The 6,560-nt window shown below is 38.3% G+C and overlaps 1 non-coding gene across 1 annotated transcript; it reads right to left on the bottom strand.

The window, feature by feature from the left end:
• Nucleotides 1-4,391: 4,391 nt before the first annotated feature.
• Nucleotides 4,392-4,473, bottom strand: Trnas-uga. Its single transcript has one exon. It is a non-coding gene; the product is annotated as a tRNA-Ser (tRNA).
• Between the last annotated feature and the right edge of the window lie 2,087 nt (nt 4,474-6,560).

Raw genomic sequence — 6,560 nt, 5'->3', positions numbered from 1 at the left:
ACGACTTACCTTAGAAGAAACATTAAGGGCAGGCAAACCTACGTTTCTAGCATTTGTAGACTTAGAGAAAGGTTTTGACAATGTTGACTGGAATACTCTCTCTCAATTCTAAAGGTGGCAGGGGGAAAATACAGAGAGCGAAAGGCTATTTACAATTTGTACAGAAACCAGATGGCAGCTATAAGAGTCGACGGGCATGAAAGGGAAGCAGTGGTTGGGAAGGGCGTGAGACATGGTTGTAGCCTCTCCCCGATGTTATTCAATCTGTATATTGAGCAAGCAATAAAGGAAACAAAAGAAAAATTCGGTGTAGGTATTAAAATCCATGGAGAAGAAATAGTAACTTTGAGGTTCCCGATGACATTGTAATTCTGTCAGAGACAGCAAAGGACTTGGAAGAGCAGTTGAACGGAATGTACGGTGTCTTGAAAGGAGGGTATAAGATGAACATCAACAATAGCAAAACGAGGAAAATGGAATGTAGTCGAATTAAGTCGGGTGATGCTGAGGGAATTAGATTAGGAAATGAGACACTTAAAGTAGTAAAGGAGTTTTGCTATTTGGGGAGCAAAATAACCGATTATGGTCGAACTAGAGAGGATATAAAATGTAGACTGGCAATGGCAAGGAAATCGTTTCTGATGAAGAAAGATTTGTTAACATCGAGTATAGATTTAAATGACAGGAAGTCATTTCTGAAAGTATTTGTATGGAGTGTAGCCATGTATGGAAGTGAAACGTGGACGATAAATAGTTTAGACAAAAAGAGAATAGAAGCTTTCGAAATGTGGTGCTACAGAAGAATGCTGAAGATTAGATGGGTAAATCACATAACTAATGAGGAGATACTGAATAGGATTGGGGAGAAGAGGAGTTTGTGGCACAACTTGACAAGAAGAAGGGACCGGTTGGTAGGACATGTTCTGGGGCATCAAGGGATCACAAATTTAGCATTGGAGGGCAGCGTGGAGGGTAAAAATCGTAGAGCGAGACCAAGAGATGAATGCACTAATCGGATTGAGAAGGATGTAGGTTGCAGTAAGTACTGGGAGATGAAGCTTGCACAGGATAGAGTAGCATGGAGAGCTACATCAAACCAGTCTCAGGACTGAAGACAACAACAACAACGCTGGAAAATGTTTAAAAAATTATATCTTTTTTATTTTTACCCTGTAAATTGCAGTTATTGGCCACAAAGTAAATGACGCGTCATAGGTAAGGTCTTAAAGTGGAAAAATGTGTGAACTACAGTGAGACTAATGTACTGACAGTCTAATAAAACAAGAGGTCTTTCTGCATGGAGGTACACATCTATGCAGTTCTGTTTCTTTGACATTTCAATACTAGTTCACTTTGTTGACGTACGCAAGATGCGATAGCATACCTTGCTTCTTTCGTCATCAGACGATTGAAAACTTATTTTTTTAACGCAATTCTCATTGTGTACGTCGCAGCAAAACAGCCGAGCGTTTTATTCCTGTTGTGGCGAAACAAGCGCTGTATCATTTGAGAGGTAAAGTGGCGAGCGAGTCTGCCGGCACTTGTTCCAGTTCACTGATGCTAGCGCCACGTCATCACAACGTGTGTGTGTGTGTGTGTGTGTGTGTGTGTGTGTGTGTGTGTAGCATACAGGTTGTTGTTGTTGTGGTCTTCAGGCCTGAGACTGGTTTGATGCAGCTCTCCATGCTACTCTATCCTGTGCAAGCTTCTTCATCTCCCAGTACCTACTGCAACCTACATCCTTCTGAATCTGCTTAGTGTATTCATCTCTTGGTCTCCCTCGACGATTTTTACCCTCCACGCTGCCCTCCAGTTCTAAATTGGTGATCCCTTGATGCCTCAGAACATGTCCTACCAACCGATCCCTACAGGTATTGCACCATAATTTCAGAATGAAATTAAAAACTAAAGCTGCTTTTCCAAACTTCGAAAACATATGCTTCAGTATATTAATGTTTAAATTGTCAAATCTCAGAGTGATCAGATGACTATCTTTCCCTAAGTACATCGTTTTAAGAAAAAAAATAATAAAGCTAGAAAGCCAAAAATTGGTCAGATCGTGCAAATGTATGTCAGAATTACCTGTTACAAGTTTCAACAGGAACCTAACACAATTTTGGTCAGAATCCACGTTTTCGAGAAATATGCAAGACGCTACATAATAAAGCTAGAAATCCATGCTTCATGCGAAGCTTCAGTTCGATATAAAAACTTTATTATATTTGACCGCATTGAGCTACCTCTAACAGTTTTCGAGTAATTTAAATTTGTAACAAAAACGTCCTTATTTGTAGTAGAGTTCTGTTAATGCTAGAAAGTTTTGATTACAGCACTTGATTACACCCATTAAATAATGGAGCTATAACAAGTTTTAAGCGGTCATGTTCTACTGTCAGTTCCGTTCAAAAAATTCTAGACGCAGAGTTTAAATGCAGGCGAGCTAAAACTTTTTCTGTGATTGAAACCTACTTAACTACGTTCATAGAAAATTCACGAACGGTCTAAATTAATAAACAGCAGTGTCATAAAATATTGTGTGTACGACAAAATGGTCATTAGAGTCTACTACCTGGGCTTAGAACGGACGGCGGCAGGTGTTCACTTGGCCGGCCGCTGCGTCATATACGGGAACACTTTCAATTATTCATTCCACAAAAACCAAACATTGTACAGATATACGTATGCCATTTTGAAGAGAAACTCTGGAAGGTTTTTTTTTTTTTTTCTTCATGTATACCACCACAGCGTAGTTTGGTAATTTGCCGATAGCCGGCGCTAGTCGCAAACACGGAGCTGCAACATGGATGGATCGGCCGTGCTACAGAAGGGGACAGCTGCTTCATGAAATGGCCTCCCCGATCGAAGCGACTGCCACACTCCACGATGCCATGCTGGGACGGGTATGGCAAGAATTCGATTACCGTATCGACGTCTGCCGGTTAACTCATGGTTCCCGTGTCTAATGTTGGTAAAAAAAAAAAAAAAAACTGTCAGAGATTCTCTTCAAAATGCAATGTGTATGACATCTGTGCAATGCTTAGTTCTTGTTATTAATTGAAAGTGTTCCCTGACTTCATATACGCCCTGTATAAATACAGCCTGGGAGGCAGTGACTTCACTTCGCAACCAGGCACCGTACGATTCGCGTGAGTCAAACACGTCGGCTTACGCGCTGCCTCGGGTTACGTCACAGCCGAACTACAACTATAATAAACTCATGTTTCCGGTACGAATAGGAAGTGAATTTGCGAGGACTGAACCCAGTCATGGATCGTTTAGATTTTGTGGAAATAACTTTGTGTGCCGCCCGTAATGTTAAATAGCGTAACCGCGTGGCAAGTGGTGATAATTATTCGCCACTTCTGTGGCGAGCAATTAACTGATTATCAGAAGTCAAGGCGAAAAACCATTTAATGGGAACTTACCCTGGAGATTACCTCTGAACTGCTCATAGTGCTTTTTATGAGAGAGACAGCATTATCGTATTATCATCAGGAATATCACAACGTTGTGCATGTGAAAGTGATTAAATATACGTATCAATTAGAATTCAAAATCTTCATTTATAATCATACCTCCTGATCTTGCTGATTAAATAGAGAATAGAAATATTTCTTTCAGTGGGCAGGACAGAACTAGAATATCAACACGTCACTAAGACTCAGCAATATGGCATAGGAATATCTTCCGGTTTTCTAACCTTCTTCACTAGTACTATGTCAAAAAATTCAATAAATTGTATGGCCTATAAAAGTAGCTTTAACTTAATATTGTCACATGTTTCGCTAACTTTACATCTGGTTGTGTAGGCCACTGCCTGCAAATAAATAAGTAAATAAATAAATAAATAAATAAATAAATAGCAATTACTTCATGCGCTGTCCTTTCCGCAGGAAAGCGTATGTTATGGGACAATGTTTTGTCAGTCTCGTTAATATCCTACAGTGTTTAATCTCATTATGCGACAGTATTTTTAACAGTAGTTCTCTTAGAATGGTAAAAGGGGCGGGGGAATTTTCTGTTACTTTTATTGTTCTATTACTAACATTTTCCTGGGGCTTTAACATACGCAACAGTTGACCGACAAGTATACATACCTCGCCAGAAATTTATAGCGGCGAGCAATGGTTTGTAAATACGGATTCAAGACTGATTTAATTTAATAAGACTACGTGAGATGATTGTATGTATGTTACAATATTGTAAAATTTGTCTCGACTTCTTAATGAAGAAAATGTCAACGAAAATGTTAATTCACAACGTGGACTCCCGTGCACAATGTACATGCGAAAACTATTTCAACCAGACATACTAAGGCAGAACATACAATGAAGTCGTCAGAAATCATCGACAACTATATATATAATTACACAATTTCGAGTAAAAATATTCGCTGCGGACAGGATTCGAACCTGTGCGGGTAGAACCCATTGGATTTCAAGTCCAACTCCTTAACCGCTCGGACACCGCAGCTGGTTGGAACTCTGCGCCTCAGCGCAGCATTTCACCGAGGCCGCAAAGTGTCTTTGTTGATGAAATGTATAGATCTAATAGTTCGATACCCTGAAACCGTTAAAAATTAAGGATTTAATTTAAATTTATCTATGAAACTTACAAATAACATTTCTTAGTAATAAATCAGAATAACTGGAATATTCAGAGAGTCTTTCTGCAAAATAAAGGCGTGGGACTACACAAATTCTGAACATTTGAGTGAAGCACTTCGAACACTTATTTCGCTAGCACATCTGAACGTTTCTCTCCCATTGAGGATGGCATCCGGGAAAACAATCTGGTTAAGTGTTTGTGTGTATTTCGTCCCTTATCAAACAATCAGACATCCTTCCGATATGTTGCAGCAAACTCAAATCCATTCCCAACTCTTCAACAAGTTTTCCTTTCAAAGGAAGTGTTAAACTATAGAAATAAATAATTGTACTTGCTGTGAAACATCCAGTGTCAATGAGGTCTAAACACAATAAGATCCCGCGAATTCCATGCTGGATCGCCAATTCTGAAACAAAAATTACTTATATTCTTTTCAAAACAAGCATTTATGCCCGTTCTCGCACATGCAGGCACATTCGTTTGTAAAAATCGTATCGGCACAGATTGTTTTCCTCGCGTGTCTCGCAATAATAAAGTTTTAAAGCTGCAAATTCTCTCTTCATTGTTTCAACCTTGTATGTTTTCATTTTTCAGCGCATTATTTATAACAAGCTTCAGTGTATCATATCTATGTCCTTACTTTGACATTCACGACAGATTATATTATTTGATAATATTTAGTAACAGACGAACACTAGGAAATGTGGCTATTCGTTTCCTCAGTACAGGAATTTACAATAATAATGGCAAATTAAGAATAACAAGTGAAGAACAATAACTAGTAACGCCAGATCCAAAATACACGCAGTGTTGTCAGATGCAGGTCTCGAAATCAGGAGGTACAACTTTGAAAAAGCAGAGGATAGCGGTAGATACTGGATAGCGTATTCTCAATACCATTACTTTACTATTATACGTTAATAAATAATGTATATCCAAAAATCGCACTAAATCAAGGAAATTGCTACTACAGTGGTTTCAGAAGCACTGTATGTCTTTTTTATGCTATTATTTATTATCTTCCCTTTCTCAGACGTTATGTCTGGTTAAAAATGGAATGTGACGCGGACCTTGATCAAGCGTGACTTCCTTTTAACTGTATGGTATATGTTACATTGCATTTAGGAACTTTCGGGTAATTGAACATGTATAAATAATTACAGATTTCTGTAGTTGTATATATACGTTTGGATGTAGCTGTATTGCGTTGATGTACTGGTGGATATTGTGTGGTATGACTCCTGTAGTTGATAGTATAATTGGTATAATGTCAACTTTATCCTGATGCCACATGTCCTTGACTTCCTCAGCCAGTTGGATGTATTTTTCAATTTTTTCTCCTGTTTTCTTCTGTATATTTGTTGTATTGGGTATGGATATTTCGATTATTTGTGTTAATTTCTTCTTTTTATTGGTGAGTATGATGTCAGGTTTGTTATGTGATGTTGTTTTATCTGTTACAATGGTTCTGTTCCAGTATAATTTGTATTCATCATTCTCCAGTACATTTTGTGGTGCATACTTGTATGTGGGAATGTGTTGTTTTATTAGTTTATGTTGTATGGCAAGATGTTGATGTATTATTTTTGCTACATTGTCATGTCTTCTGGGATATTCTGTATTTGCTAGTATTGTACATCCGCTTGTGATGTGATCTACTGTTTCTATTTGTTGTTTGCAAAGTCTGCATTTATCTGTTGTGGTATTGGGATCTTTAATAATATGCTTGCTGTAATATCTGGTGTTTATTGTTTGATCCTGTATTGCAATCATGAATCCTTCCGTCTCACTGTATATATTGCCTTTTCTTAGCCATGTGTTGGATGCGTCTTAATCGATGTGCGGCTGTGTTAGATGATATGGGTGCTTGCCATGTAGTGTTTTCTTTTCCAATTTACTTTCTTCGTATCTGTTGATGTTATGTGATCTAAAGGGTTGTAGAAGTGGTTATG

The sequence above is a fragment of the Schistocerca piceifrons genome, chromosome 6 (assembly GCF_021461385.2).
Source record: "Schistocerca piceifrons isolate TAMUIC-IGC-003096 chromosome 6, iqSchPice1.1, whole genome shotgun sequence".
NCBI lineage: Eukaryota > Metazoa > Arthropoda > Insecta > Orthoptera > Acrididae > Schistocerca > Schistocerca piceifrons.
This window is presented reverse-complemented; position numbering and strand designations above follow the sequence as displayed.